Here is a 16,554-nt window from a genome sequence, read left to right on the forward strand (position 1 = left end):
ATCTCTCTCTCAACAACCTCGTTGTTGTTGGAAAAGATATGAACCTGCTCCTACTGGCTGTCTACCTGAGCTTCCTGTGCTGCTGCCACAAGGAGGAGGATGAGGATCGCAAAAGGCCGAGGTCCTGCTGCATCACCTGGGCAGCCATCACTGCTGGCCTCATCAGCTGGTGAGGGCGGTGGGGACCGGCGGCCTGGCATGACGAAACACAGGCCAAACACCTACAGGCTTGGGGGTTCAATTCCTGCCCTGACTTTATATCCCTCCCAGGACAGGCTTCTAAGGCCGTAGCCCGGGGGGCCTGAGGCTCTTAGTCCTTCTGGCTAAGAGATTCTGAAAGCCCCCCCTGATGTAACTGAATGTAACATAATGCGGTGAAGCCTAATGGGAAGAGGCAGCTGGGAGCAGGTGGCGGATCTGGGGAGGCAGGGGGTTGCAGCTCATAGCCAAGGTCAGTCAAGAGGGGGTGGCAAGGACTCAGTCAAACTGGGATATACCACAAACATACCGCCAAAGTGAGTAAGTGGTATGTTCCCTGGATTGGGGGGGGGGATCTCCAGAGTGAGAGCCGGGCCGTTGACTTGGACCTCTCCAATAGATGAGGACGGCATGGGGACCACAAGAGCATCGTGGGGGCCAACCAGGCCAGGCCTCAGATTAGGGGTTAGGGCAGGTCTTCATGCAGCCTGCTTTGTGGGATGGTACACCCCCCCACAGCAGAATCAGAACCGTAAAGAAAGGTCTAGACTGCCCCAATACCTCCCCCCCCCCCCACCGGCACCAAGTCACTTCTTTCTATGACACGCTATTAAGCCCCACCCCACCCACACACCCTGGGAAGTGGGGGCGTTGAGAAATCCTGAGATAGCTGTGGATTTGCTGGGGGGGTCTAAGTGGAGAGACACTTAGATTGGATTTAAGGCCTAGAGAGAGAGAGAGAGAGAGAGAATGCATTAGCCTCAGACGTGCATTAGGCGAGCAGGTCAGGAGACGGGTGCTTGGGGGTGGGTGGCTGAGGGGGGTTAACCCCTTAATATCCATCGTCCGGTGTTGCTGATAGGAGGCCTCTGTCAAACCGGATCTCACATTCAGACTCATCGAATTCAAAAGACACCCAAACCTGCAATTAAGCGACTCAGCAGCCATCACTTAATTAAAACGACACCCTGTGCATCCTCACTCATTAAGCCTTTTAATCCAGGACGTCTGTGTGAGACTTTAGATTAGATTTTATGACAGGTTTTAGATTAGGTTTAGATTTAGATTAGATAGGCTTTATTGATCCCAGGGGGACACCCTTGAAATGTTGTGACGGTAAGAAGAACAGTAGCACTCCGAAAGCTGGGCACCCCTGATCACTCCTTGCACTGCAGTTACCATGTGGTTCCACGGAGGATGGGTGTTGGTTGCGGTTGTAGACTGATGTCCATAGTACCAGTGACGGGGGGGACATGCAATAGAGTCATTATCCTAATAGTTACAGTCCTTTCAACATTCCTGCCCCACAGCATGATGCCGGTTGAATGGGACTGGCGAGGACAGTCTTATGCCACATGATCTCGTCGTGCTCCCTCTGCTTCCAGGAGGGAGTTACACCTCGTCATGTGACTGCAGAACCAAAGGCCTAATGTCCCACTCAATAAATTGCACACGTACAGTAAAGGGCACAGGTGAACTAACAAAGTCAGTGCTTAAGTGAAATTCAGCTCCTTTTTATTGAAATGGTAGTTTCTAGCTGAAAATGTCCTTCCTGACATGGATTATCTGGTCACCCTACCTGTGCCTCAGGCAGGCTGTTCTCCTGCCTGGTGCCCTCCACGCCCCCCCCCATGACCCTATGCTAAATACGACTATGGATGGAGGTGTTTAAGTGGCCAGCTGGACATTAGGGCAGCACAGACTGAGCTGGAGCGCTAACCTTGGCGGAGTGTCTGCTGCAGAGCCCCGTTCCTGCAGAACCAGCGCCGTCTGAGACGAGTGCCGACCTTCCTTTGTCCTAGGAGGCGTGGATTGATTTTTGATATGATGTGAAGGTGCTAGTGGTTGGCGGCGGGGGGGGGGGGGGTCATTTTCTTTTTCATGTGCAGCATTAATCCCCACACTTTTCATGTGCTCACGGTCGGGAGTCATTCTCTGTCACTAATTTTGAGTAGGAACACGGTACAAAAAGGTGAGTTTTAAAATCTGAAACACGGTTAACTGATGGAATTCAAACACGAAGAAGACATACATGGAAAATGGTCAGTGAGCAGGAAGGGAGCTCCATTCCTTTGGCAGATAATTGGGATTATCACACATGTTCCCATAATGTAATAAATCCTGTTATTTTGATGTTTTTTCAGGTCTGTGTGTGTGTGTGTGTGTGTGTGTGTGTGTGTGTGTGTGTGCGCGCCCTGTGATGGACTGGCATTTCATGCAGGGTATTCCGTGCATGCTTTGCATTCTGGGATGGCCTCCTTGCTAACTGTTATCCTGTCCTGTACCTTGTAATTGGTGATGGGAAATGAATGAATAGATTTAATTAATTTCAGGTGGTATAGAACAATACAAGGAAGGGGAGCGATCTCACACATACGCACACACACACACACAGACACACACACGTCTAAGAGGAGAGCATCTCAGTGTTGACATTTTCAGTCCCCTGAGCTCAAAGAGAGTTTGAGTTTGGAGTTCTCTCCAGGGATTCCTCCTCTTTAATTTATTAACATATTGTTCCTGGATCATCGCTGAGATGGCTCCCTAAAATAAACCTGAACCATCTGCTCCCAAACTTAAACGCTTCCTTTGTGACATTTTGCATATTGGTTTTCTGTTTGCTCATTGATTAAATCCACTTCTGCCAATTAAATGGGGAGATGAGGCTGCGGTGTGTGACTCCGTGGGTTAGGAGGCTGGGCCTGCGATCGGAAGGTCAAAGTGATGTCATCACCGGGCCTCCAAGCGAGGCCCTTAACCCCCAGCTGTAGGTGCAGCTGTAGGAGTTCCTGTATAAACACAGAAGGGTGTGTTTGCCAAAAGCTCCTGTTAGTAACTTGCGTAGTTGGAATCATTCAGCTGCAGTATTCAGTGGCAGCTATGTTTTTGAGAACCTCAGTGCAGGATGGGGAACAGCAGCCAAAGAGCCATGCAAACAGGCCGCTCTGTGTGTAAATGGAGGGTGTTTACCCCTTCAGTGTCACGGCTAATCAGTCCTTCTGTGACTGCGGCTTTGTGCACCAGTGTTTACGGCTGTGGGAGCAGGAATGCCATCGCTCTATTATATTTTACAATTCCTCAAATAGTTTTACTAGAAGTTAAAGTAATAAAACTAAATAACAACTATCCTCTTTTGTTGTACTCTGCTGTCCTTTCAGTCCAGCCCTGCTATGTGTGTGTGGTGTGTGTGTGTGTGTGTGTGTGTGTGTGTGTGTGTGTGTGCGTGTCTGTGTGTGTGTCCAGCACCCATCCCCCCATGAACCAGTACTGGATTACCGGTTAAACGTAGGATGGATAGCATAGTAATCTGTTTTTATTTGACTTTTATAATGTAGAAGTGTTGGCAGACAAATCTTCCAAAGCTTTCTTGTGAAAGCACATCCCTGAAAGTGACTCAGGATGGGGGAGGGGGGCAGCCCCCACCCCTGGTGACCTTTTGATACACCCTCTCCCTGGCTTTAACTGGTCCAGTTAGTAGTTAATGGTCCGTGGTGTTTGTACATATGCACCACTTTGAGATATTATCCCCATAAATAGGAGTCATTGTAAAGTTAGAAACTGTGAAACAGAACTAATGAAGGAATGGCGTCAGAGAAAAGGCGCATACATGCAGCCAATCAGGTGCCTGTTTGAGGGAGCAACAGCCTGCACACATGGCCAATCAGGTGCCCCGTTTGAGGGAGCAAAGCCCTACACAAATGGCCAATCAGGTGCCTGTTTGAGGGAGCAAAGCCCTACACAAATGGCCAATCAGGTGCCTGTTTGAGGAGGCAGAGGAAGAAAAGGCCTGCACACATGGCCAATCAAGTGCTCCTGTGAAGGCCCAGCCTCATATCCACCCTGTAGATGCTCTTGGAGATGCTACCGCTCCTCTCCTTCATGGCAGCAGTGTAGTAATAATGCCACACTCCTTTTGAATGTACATTCATTCATTCATGCTAAAACGTAAGTGTGGTACTTATGAAGTTTGTTAGCATAGCAGCAGGCTAAAACACAGTGTGGTACTTATGGAGGATGTTAGCATAGCTGCAGGCCAAAACACAGCGTGGTACTTATGGAGGATGTTAGCATAGCTGCAGGCTAAAACACAGCGTGGTACTTATGGAGGATGTTGGCATAGCAGCAGGCTAAAGCACAGCGTGGTACTTATGGAGGATGTTAGCATAGCTGCAGGCCAAAACACAGCGTGGTACTTATGGAGGATGTTAGCATAGCAGCAGGCTAAAGCACAGCGTGGTACTTATGGAGGATGTTAGCATAGCTGCAGGCCAAAACACAGCGTGGTACTTATGGAGTATGTTAGCATAGCTGCAGGCCAAAACACAGCGTGGTACTTATGGAGGATGTTAGCATAGCTGCAGGCCAAAACACAGTGGTACTTATGGAGGATGTTAGCATAGCTGCAGGCTAAAACACAGTGTGGTACTTATGGAGTATGTTAGCATAGCTGCAGGCCAAAACACAGTGGTACTTATGGAGGATGTTAGCATAGCTGCAGGCCAAAACACAGTGGTACTTATGGAGGATGTTAGCATAGCAGCAGGCTAAAACACAGTGGTACTTATGGAGGATGTTAGCATAGCAGCAGGCCAAAACACAGTGGTACTTATGGAGGATGTTAGCATAGCTGCAGGCCAAAACACAGTGGTACTTATGGAGGATGTTAGCATAGCAGCAGGCTAAAACACAGCGTGGTACTTATGGAGTATGTTAGCATAGCTGCAGGCCAAAACACAGCATGGTACTTATGGAGGATGTTAGCATAGCAGCAGGCTAAAACACAGCGTGGTACTTATGGAGTATGTTAGCATAGCTGCAGGCCAAAACACAGCGTGGTACTTATGGAGGATGTTAGCATAGCTGCAGGCCAAAACACTGCGTGGTACTTATGGAGTGTGTTAGCATAGCTGCAGGCCAAAACACAGCGTGGTACTTATGGAGTATGTTAGCATAGCAGCAGGCTAAAACACAGTGGTACTTATGGAGTATGTTAGCTTAGCAGTAGGCTAAAACACAGCGTGGTACTTATGGAGTATGTTAGCATAGCTGCAGGCTAAAGCACAGCGTGGTACTTATGGAGGATGTTAGCATAGCAGCAGGCTAAAGCACAGCGTGGTACTTATGAAGGATGTTAGCATAGCAGCAGGCTAAAGCACAGCGTGGTACTTATGGAGGATGTTAGCATAGCTGCAGGCCACATGCACATAGCTGACTGGCTACATGCATGAAATTGTACCTTTACATGCACGCTAATCAAATTATTGTGTTAATCTGACTCAAATTGACTTTTAAAGTGCATGTAAACATGTTAATACGACTGAAATCGCACTAAATCAAATTCGGACTAAGACACTCAGATAATGCGATTGGGAGTCGATTTACTCCTGCATGTATGCATGCAATCGGACTGCAGCTGGCCTAGGTGCTCTGCGCATGCTGCACTGCTTCCCCTTCCTGGGCTTGGCCCCAGAAGACGCACGGAACGTAGCGGATGCTGCATTGTTAGTGCATTCCAGCACCATTCGGAAGTATCATCTGCCTTCGGATAACAAAATAGCCACACGGAATATGCTTTTCCACTGTACCAGGTAGCAAGAAGGTACCAAAAGTACGGTACTTCAAGGTGTTTTCCACTGACGTTAAAACTGGAACCAGCACTGAATGACCTCACAACGCGAGGCAGGGCATTTTGTACTGAATTTGAACAATGGCTGTAGTATATGATAGGGCTGGGTGATGTGATATATATATCACATATATTAATGCCACATATTAATGCCACATATTAATGCCAACATCACAAGTTTTGCACAAGCAATTCTTACATCTTTACAGAGACTTTAAGCTTCACTAAAACACTTTTACTCCCATGGGGAAAAAAATGTACCTTTTCAATCTTAATGATTATTCCTTTTCAAGATTATTTAGTATATATTTTTAAATCAATTTAAAGTTCACCTCCGCTGTTTTTTCTTGAGCACTGCATGCATTCCCCGAAACAATCATAATCATTTTCATCCTTGCTGTTTAAATCACTCCTACACTGGTTTGTGAGATTTTTTTTCACGGTCCACCATTCACCTCAATCAGCTCAACATTCAAAACAATTCAGTTTCACAATGACACGCTACATAACATGTACTACTTTCAAAATAATTTGCCTTTCACAATGGAGCTGTCCATTGTCTCCGCCGTGATTGTTATAATGACACACCCTCAACTCAGGAACTCGCTGCTTAAAGAAAATCTCAAGTTTCTTACTGGTAAAAATGACTTTGTAGTGTCTTTTGTGTGCTCTCATCTCGTATTTACGATTTTTCTGTCAAAACTTGAAAGCGGGGTAAAACACAGTATGGTACATATGTGGAATGTTGGTATAGCGGCAGGCTAAATCATATATTAGGCCTTGCTGAATTAGGCTGAATTCTCTTGGTCGGTGCTAGGATTTAATTAGCGACTGGGCTGATACCTGGCAGATGAAATTTAACGTAGATAAATGTAAGGTAATCCATGCAGGGAGCGGAAATATAAAGTACAGATATTTTATGGGTTCCATGGAAATAAAGGTAGCTGATTATGAGAAAGACCTCGGGTGTATGTTGATGCTTCCATGTCTCACTCTCACCAGTGTGGGGAAGCAATCTAAAAGGCCAGTAGGATGTTGGGTTACATCTCTAGAGTTGCTAAGCTGCATAACTATTTATTGTCAAACATTAATTTGAAATACACGTGCTTCTCTGTTTTAATATCACAGCAATCACAATTATCGTACTTTACTATATGCTAGTGCGACTATTCTTTGCCTCTCTGTGCTTTGCATTCTATCCCTTTTTACAGTGGAGATGCATCGTACAGATTAAATACCTTTGATTCTAGCTATGGTGCAACTTTATGTAATGTCTACAGGTTGAGATAAAAAATAACATGGCTAGAATATTGTGTGCAGGTTTGGTCACTATATCTTAAGAAGGACATTGCTGCCTTGGAAAGGGTGCAACGTAGGGTGATGAGAATGATTCTTGGTCTTAGAGGAATGTCTTATGAGGAGAGGTTAGCTGAGCTGAATCGGTTTAGCCTCAAACAAAAGAGACTAAGGGGGGACATGATCCAGGTATATAAGATTCTATCAGGTCTGGATGCTGTTCAGCCTAATGGCTATTTCAATATTAGTTTAAATACTAGAACTCGTGGCCATAAGTGGAAATTAGCGGGAGAACATTTTAAAATGAATTTGAGGAAGCACTTCTTTACACAGCATGTAGTTTGAGTACCTGCTAGTGTAGCGTAAGCTAAAACCCTGGGTTCCTTTAAATCAGAGCTAGATAAGATTTTAACAACTCTGAGCTATTAGTCAAGTTCTCCCAAACGAGCTTGTAAATTTCTCTCCTCTCGTTTGTAAATTTCACTCCTCTCGTTTGTAAATTTCTTATGTTCACCATCTTCTCCCTGGGGGGACCCCAGCCATTCCATCCAGGGGTCCTTTTACTGCCTTCAACTCACTCACTTTCTACTTAGGACATGACAGAAGCTTTACTAGCAGTCAGTGTCTCTCAATCCAGTCCTCGGGGTCTTTGCTCCCTCTCAACTCTCAGGGAATTTGGAGAGAGCAAAAACATGGAGCATCTGGGGGCCCCGCGGACTGGATTGAGAAACACTGCATTAGCTGGATCACGTGACCTGGTGGTGGTTCATAATAAATGCACTGAGTATGGGTTTAAAACGACGTGAATTGTTAGAGCCAGAGTTTCCTCGCGTTTCTTTCTCTGGTAACAGATCTTTTTAAGGGATCTCAGTTATTGATAAGTTGGTGACTGACTAGGTTATGTTCTTGCCGAACTGTTTCCTGCGCAGTGGGTCGCTGAATGCTGATTGGCTGGCCTCATCTCCAGTGTACCTGTACTTTCCCCAATATTTGTGCAGTAGTTTTGCTCCAAATCGAAACACTGTGTTTTTCTCTGTTTCTCTATCTCTCCCACTCAGTGGAATTTCCTTCTGAATGAAGGCTCATTCCCCCCCCCCCCCCCCCCCCCCCCCGCTGTCATCCCTGCATTTTGTACCAATTCGTCATGACAGCTCCAGAAAGCACTCTCTCTTTTTGTTACTTTTTAGATTATTTTTTTTTCTTTCCATTCAGTGTCTGATGTTTCCTTTTGTGTCAGGATTCCTTCGGAGCCTCCGACGGCTGAAAGGCATTTTTGTTGCCGATCTGAGTGGGGGCTCGACGCGCCGTCCATTCTCACCAGTGGCTGGGTCACATGGGCTTGCTGCTATCGGCCTCCTGATTGGCTGATACTGATGACTGACTAAATCTTTGCAAAATCCAGATGAAGTTTTGTTCCCTCCCTTAGCCTGGGGTTGGTGGCGGGTGGTGGGGGCGGCGGGGAGGAATTCTAATGCAGATTCCTTCCTTTTGTGGGCCCTGTCCAACCCCTAAACGCAAAACAGCTAACTGCTGGGGGGGCTATTTTACCCATCATGGGTTATGCATTCCTGAGCCCCCTCACCGAGATGGCTAATGGGGAGAGACGGATTCTTTGCACGTTTCATTTGGTCTCTGGAGGTGCAGTGGACTGCCTGTGAGGGGCGCTATAACTGCAGCCACATACATGCTGCACCAGCTCATCTCGCTGGCTGCCTTGCCACTTGACTCCCTCATAACATCACTTAACACTGAAGGACGACAGAGAGATCCGAGACCTTCAGCCATCATGCTCCCACAATCGGTCAACCGGGCATCTGCCGAGTCACACACACACACACACACACACACACACACACACGTGTGCAGACGATGCCCCGCTCTGCACACGTTTAGCAGGAGGTCCACACACCCAAAGTTCCCTGGGGGTGCTAAAGGGTGCAGCTAGCCCAGTGTGAAACCAGGTGTCCTGACACTGTGGGTACACATGGGGAGGGGGAACATGACAGGCTGTGGGGGGTATAGAACATTCCAGAACAGGGAGGGCAAATTCATTCTCATGATTGCCTAATTTTCCTGGAGGTAGTACACATGGCTGCCTTCTTTAATCCGTTACAGCACCACCCCCATCCCCCACCCCCCAACACACAGCCGTGGGTGGTCTTTCGGCAGCCTGGACATGTGCCCCCCTAATCACCACAGGGGCTCCGCATGGGGTCCCATCCCCTGATTAATTGGAATGGCTCGTTATACACCTAGCAATGCCCCCCCCATCCACACACTGCAAGCCCAGTGGAATTTGACTACTCTGCCCCAATGGGTACCAAAGTCAGACTGCCTGACTGAACTTTGATGGAGACGGACGAAGTGGGTTTGCTAGCCAGTCTGGGCCCTCCTGCTTTCACTCACATTGTACATTTGGGCACGGGGGGGGGGGGGGGGGTGCCAGGGTTTAACATCTTGGCCGGGAATAACATGGGATCATCAGAGGACGACCAGTGATCTTTCCATGCAGAGAACTTGGTAACCTCTCCTTCAAGCTCGCTTTAATCCACTTCCTGTTTCATCAGGAGATTCACCAGATCCTCTTTGACAGTCTATTGCTGGTTGTGATATTATGGGATGTTAATTAAAAAGCATTTCTTTTCCTTTTTTTCGTCGTAGCACCGCAGTTGGCGTGGGTTTCTATGGAAACAGCGAGACCAATGACGGCGTGTATCAGCTGACCTACTCGCTGTACAACGTGAACCACACGCTGAGCGGCGTGGATAACCTGGTAAGCGGCCGCTGCCTTTGTGGGGCTCAGGGTTCCCGCTGCTCCTCGTGTGGGAGACGGGGGTCAGCAATGCACATCCGCAGGACAGGTGACAAAAACTCACGCTCAGAACATCCTCAGTGCTGGGACGTCGCATTATTGGAATCTCCTACCCCAGGGAGGTGACATTCTGTTCTGATTTCAGGCTAAACGGGTCACGTCATTCTTGAGAAGAAGACAGTGTTTTTGGTGTAGTTTAATGGGTGTAGGGGATGTACATGACATCCCCTGCCTTACATGCGACCCTTGACCTCAGCTAGGCCTGAAGCATGTCATCTTATGAATGCGCAGTACCGTAACAACCATGTTCCCCTAGGCACTGCATTTCCCAGAATGCCTCAGAGCAGCTCTTACTATCATCAAACCTGGACCCCTGAGCACGTGCTTGGGAACAAAACAGGCTTTTCTCTGGAGTCACATGACAAGCCGGCCAGTGACTAATCGCTTTCCTGGTGCCAGTCTGAGGTGTCCTGCTTAGTTGGTTGGCATGGCAACTTAATTGGGGTCACAGTGGAAGTGGAGTCAAGCTCAGCTAAATACAAAACCGTTAAACAATTCAAAATGTAAAAAAAGACATTTTACATAAATTATTCAGTTTTATTGATTACACGTTTGTGGCCTTGGCTCACTCACATCATAGAGTCCAGCGTCTGCTTCTGTGTTTTTAATTCCCAGCTCCCAGAATGGCTGAGGACATCGAGCTGATGAAACTGCACTATCAAGTAGTTTTAGAATCTGACGGTAAATGGTTCTCGTACGGTCACAGCATGATTTACGGTCGCAGCATGACTTACGGTCGCAGTCTGATTTACGGTCGCAGTCTGATTTACGGTCGCAGCCTGACTTACGGTCACAGCTTGACTTACGGTTACAATCTGACTCACGGTTACAATCTGACTCACGGTCACAGTCTGACTTACGGTCACAGTCTGACTTACGGTCACAGCATGATTTACGGTCACAGCCTGACATACGGTCACAGTCTGTCTTACAGTCACAGTTTGATTTACTGTCACAGTCTGACTTACGGTCACAATCTGACGATCATATGGCCTGACTCCCAGTCACAGCCTGAGAGGACAGCTCTTGAATTTACATTTACATTTAACACATTCAGCAAACGATTTTGTCCAAAGCGACATACAAGTGAGGTGAATCACACATTACAAACATTCGGTTGTCAAGGAGTCAACTAGGCATAACAGTCAAGATATCAGGTTTTATTGTGAAATGTATAAGGCACAGTGCAATGAAAGTCTTGAATTCCTTCTCCACATTCTACAGACAATTCACTGGACAGTGCAGCATTACAATACAATAAATATTAAGAACAAAATACTAATTACTATGACTTATCTAACAATGTATAACATCTAACAACATTTAGTACAACATGTGATATGTGGCTTTGCAGAGTAGCAACATAAAGTCATGCAGTGGATAGAATACAGTGTTACAGAATCAGCAATAAATAATTAACAATAAGTGACAGGGCAAAGTGATGAGCCTGTGGCATATCTGTACAAAAAAGAGTCACTAACAGCGCTTAGTATTAATGCTGCACCTCAGTGTGTGTCAGAAGGTCTTAGAGAACTAGGGCAGATCAGTATAAAAGAGAGTCACTAACAGCGCTTAGTATTAATACTGCACCTCAGTGTGTGTCAGATAGTCTTAGAGCACTGGGGTAGATCAGTATAAAAGAGAGTTACTAACAGCGCTTAGTATTAATGCTGCACCTCAGTGTGTGTCAGACGGTCTTAGAGAACTAGGGCAGATCAGTATAAAAGAGAGTCACTAACAGCGCTTAGTATTAATACTGCACCTCAGTGTGTGTCAGATAGTCTTAGAGCACTGGGGTAGATCAGTACAAAAGAGAGTTACTAACAGCGCTTAGTATTAATACTGCACCTCAGTGTGTGTCAGATAGTCTTAGAGCACTGGGGTAGATCAGTACAAAAGAGAGTCACTAACAGCGCTTAGTATTAATGCTGCACCTCAGTGTGTGTCAGACGGTCTTAGAGAACTAGGGCAGATCAGTATAAAAGAGAGTCACTAACAGCGCTTAGTATTAATACTGCACCTCAGTGTGTGTCAGATAGTCTTAGAGCACTGGGGTAGATCAGTACAATAGAGAGTTACTAACAGCGCTTAGTATTAATGCTGCACCTCAGTGTGTGTCAGACGGTCTTAGAGAACTAGGGCAGATCAGTACAAAAGAGAGTCACTAACAGCGCTTAGTATTAATGCTGCACCTCGGTGAGAACTGTAGTGGACATTTGGACTTTTCTCAGCTGTCTGAGGAATAAATGCTGCTAGACTGAGCTTCCAATGAATGCCCAAGAACGAGTGTGAGTAGGATTGGAGCAGGGGCTACACAAGAACTTCTAACAAAGCAAGAACCTAATGAGACTATTTAATGTCAGTCAGTGCAACACAAGAGCATTCAATGAACATAAAGAGGCATCAGTTTAGTGGAGGAATTCATGGAACCGATGGGTCTTGAAGGTAGAGAGGAAGTCTGATGACACAACGTGCTTTATCAGCTCATTCCACCACCAGGGAACCACACAAGACAACATCTGGAGCAGGGGCAGGCAGCCCTGATCCCGGCGTGCCGGTGCCCAACAGGTTTTCCATCCTACCTGGTCTCTGATGAACCACCCCTGATCTCAGGCAGACAGTAACTCATCAGGTAGGATAGAAAACCTGCTGGATGCCGGCACTCTGGGATCAGGGTTGCCTCCCCCTGGTCTGGATGATGCTCCTTGTGTCGTGAAGTCCAAGTACTGCTGGAGATGGCCCTGTAAGTCAGCACCAAGGACCTGAACGTGATGCGAGCTCCAGTAGGAAGAGAGATGAGGAGTACGGTCACATGGCCTGACTCACGGTCACATGGCCTGACTCACGGTCACATAACCTGACTCAGTGTTGCAGTCTGACTCACAGTCGCAGTCTGACTTGCACTCCCTCCCTGTCCTTCACCCACTGCCAGGCCTGAGGGAGCAGTCGTAGGTGCTGCAGTGGAACCCATTGGACCATTAGGGGGAATTTCTCTTTAGAAACCAAATCCCAGCTGACAGCTGATTTGTTGCTTCCAGAGGAAGCCCCTCCCATACCAGACTCCATCTGCACTGCCCCCCATGTGTTTACAATAACTGCAAAGTACTCAGATCCAGCTGACTTGGTGTCATTTTCCATCCAGAGGAAATGAACATAATGTTTTATAAGTAGCAGTTAATTTTGTTAAGGTCCTGGCAAACCAGCTGGAACAAAAGTCATAAACAAGCATACAGTCTATTTAAAAGTTATGGGGTGGGGGGCACACCCGGCATTAATTGCAGAGCCTTGTGTGTGGGCAGTGGGGCGACTCGACAGTAAGGGGGTCATAAAAACACAAGATGCACGGTGGAGTGTGGAGGAGTTTGTGGACTGGAGTTCAGAATGATGTTTATAGACCCAGTGTGTTGTTGCGGGGGAGGTCAGGGTTCAGGCTCACCGTGGGCCGTCCTCAGGAGGGTGTCATATTCATAACATTCAAGAACTATTCATTTACGGATTCTTTTAAAAGAGGAGATGTGAGCACAAAGATTCTTTAAAGCAGTTCAGAGATGGAACAAATCATTTCTACACTAAGCACATAAGAAGAAGATATTTTCAAAAGGAAAACGTTTGACTGTGGCATGCTTCGCCACGAGTACATCTCTGGCAGTGCATGATGGGATTGACTGAGGGTGAGGGTGGCACCCTGGAGGGAGGCACGAGTGATCAGCCATAAGCCTCCAGGTTGACTTGGAGATCTGGGATCTGTCCCAGGACCACAGAAGATTCCTGTTCACTCCTTATTTGTGAACTGGCTTGTTAATGTGTTCCTATGTGGTAAAACACATTCCGGGGGGGGGGGGGTCTTTATACATTGTTGTGAATTTTGCAAGCCAGGACGGACAGCCTAAAACGTGTCAAAGATTTCTTGAAGTTATTTGTTTCAATTAGTAGTATTTTAAATATCAAGAAAAAAATTATATTTGTTGCACTGATATTTTTGTGCCTGCTGTACTTCCTAAAGGTTCGTTTCTGTTCATTTGTCTGTTAGTTTGAGGCCCTGGGGGGCCCCTCTCTCTTGTTATCTTGTCCCTGCTATTGGCCTCTTAAAGAACATGGTAAACACTGCAAAAATCACAGATGGCACATGTCAACAGAAAAAAAAATCATCTGCAGGCCTGCAAAGAACTATGAAGAATGTTCTTTCAGAGCTAAAAGGAGCATCTATTGAAGGACCAGGGGCCCAAATCGCAGTTACTGTAGCCTGTTCTCGTCTAGCAGCAGTCACATGCCCGGGGTGGGACTGGTGCAGGCAAAAGCCCAGCGGCTCCAGGCCACGTGCCCCCGTTAGTACCAGTGGTCACATGGCCCACCGCATGCACAGCTGACAGACACTGCTGTTACCATAGTAACAGGCACCAAATGGGGCACCTTCGCTTTGCTCTTTTCGGGTGAAATCTGACTGTCCCTTTCACTGGCGAGCGGACCGGGCCGAACCGGGCCTCTTTGCTTCCCGCTTCCCCCTGTCCTCCCTCCCTCAGCATTCCTTTTACGCTGAGCCAAGGCAAAGAGGTGTCCATGAATAGGTTTCCTCAGGATGAATGCCCCCCCCCCCACCACTCCTCCAAATGAGGACCAAACGCCTTCAGTTTGACGGCATCCATTAGCCCACTGCTGCTTTTCTAATCGAACCCCTTTGAGGACCCAGAATGCCGTTCTCTCTCCCTGCGCTCTCCTGCCATTGCTTTTTTTTCTCACGGGAAGGAGCAGATTCCAGGACATTCCGTCAAAGCGGAGCGTCTGGCCCCAACTGCTCTTCCGATTTCAGCCCCAACAGAAAGAGCTTTTCTTCCTGCCCCGAAAGGATGGTCATGCTGAAAATCAGCGCCTTTCATGCTCCCTGCCCCTCTGCCGGGGTTGCAAGATGCTCGCGTGACCTGCCTCTTGTTCCCCCGGAGCTTGCCACCATGGTAACGCATCCTAGTCCGCCCCACCTCCTCGTTCCTGTCCCTCACATGCAGGAACAGAGAAATGTATAAAATACCAAACCAAACCAAGAGTATCACAGAAGATGGAGCGGGGTGGGGGGGGGTTAAGCAGAAGCCCCCCCCACCGGGACCTCTGGAGCCTTCAGCACCTACTCTTGAAAGCGGATACCATCTGCCATGTCAAAGAGCATGATAAAATATCAGATACGTGAGGATCCCGTCCATCCTGCAAAGCGGACCTCGTTTGCCCCCAGAAACATGAGTGGGACCACCAGAACCTGCCCCCCCCCCCCACATTATTTGTCATATAACCACAAACGTCAGTTTAATGCCTTCTTAAGTTCACCTTATTCTAACGTCAGCTGGCCCCATAGCTCATTAAGGCTGTTTGTATATTTTGAACCGAAAAATATAACAATAACAAAAAACAACTAAAGTAATAAAATTAAAAAAGCATAAAAGTGGATTTATATACAGAAACCATTCATCAAGTGAGACTAAATTAAATTACAGAGTGAGAAGTACATTTCATTAGGCCATGGATTTGAAATTAGTGCTAAGAATTTCAGTAAGATAATAAGATAATAATGGTCTTATAATAATTTAATAACACATGTTCACTATCCAAGTCGTTTGCCTGAACTCATCAGCCTGCAGCAGCTGCTGCTCCTTACTTATCTGCTGCTCCTTACTTACTCATCTGCTGCTCGTTACTTATCCGCTGCTCGTTACTTACTCATCTGCTGCTCGTTACTTATCTGCTGCTCCTTACTCATCTGCTGCTCGTTACTTATCTGCTGCTCCTTACTTACTCATCTGCTGCTCCTTACTTATCTGCTGCTCCTTACTTATCCGCTGCTCGTTACTTATCCGCTGCTCGTTACTTATCCGCAGCTCGTATCGGAGCTGTGGCCTTGTCAGTATCTCATATCCAGCGTGTGATTTAGCTTTTGTTAACACTGATGCCTTCATCCCCCTAGTGCAGGAAACATGTCTGGTCAGTCTGATCACTGGCACATTCCATTCCATTCAAACTAGTGTGCGGCAACGCCAGTAGCAACCTGGCTACTCTGCTGAGCACAGGATTTGAACCCGTGACCTTCAGATCCAAGGCACAAAGGCCTGGTCCTCTGATCCCCACAGCACCACACCCAATACTTATGGCTCAACACTTACAGCTAAATAACTGTCCAGTGAGACGCGTTTTCCCATTTATGTATTAAAATCTCACATATCCTGACATGAGAAAGAAAGCCTAACCTCACATGACCCCTATTTGATATGATGCATGCTGTCCGGTGCATCTCCTGTCCTATCAGATAAATAATAAAAATGGACCTTACCCCACCCCCACAGGACTGATGGATTCTCTGAAATTGCATTCAAAGCTGAGCCAGACAAGTGAGGATATTGCATGAAAATAGTTCCTGCAAGCGAATCCTCAAAAGACAGATCTGAGAAACGGACCTCACATTGATTAACCCATAACTCATCCCATAATCCTACTGCCACTGGGATAGCTTATTATTTTGAAAATTAACTGATTGTTTTAACGCCAGAGAAGTACAGAGGAGCATTACAGGAAATAGGGTAGG

At 46.9% G+C, this 16,554-nt stretch overlaps 1 protein-coding gene across 2 annotated transcripts in view; it reads left to right on the plus strand.

Annotated features, from left to right (window-relative positions):
• The first annotated feature begins 45 nt into the window (after nt 1-45).
• Nucleotides 46-16,554, plus strand: part of ttyh2 (tweety family member 2) — a 39,097-nt gene continuing 22,588 nt past the window's right edge. The window contains exons 1-2 of one of the 2 annotated variants that reach the window (XM_049015340.1): nt 46-169; nt 9,782-9,893. The gene's annotated coding sequence lies outside the window, so the exon portion shown is untranslated. The remainder of the gene's footprint in view (nt 170-9,781; nt 9,894-16,554) is intronic. The other variant, XM_049015339.1, reaches the window with a different exon arrangement.

This window comes from Brienomyrus brachyistius, chromosome 5, assembly GCF_023856365.1.
Source record: "Brienomyrus brachyistius isolate T26 chromosome 5, BBRACH_0.4, whole genome shotgun sequence".
NCBI lineage: Eukaryota > Metazoa > Chordata > Actinopteri > Osteoglossiformes > Mormyridae > Brienomyrus > Brienomyrus brachyistius.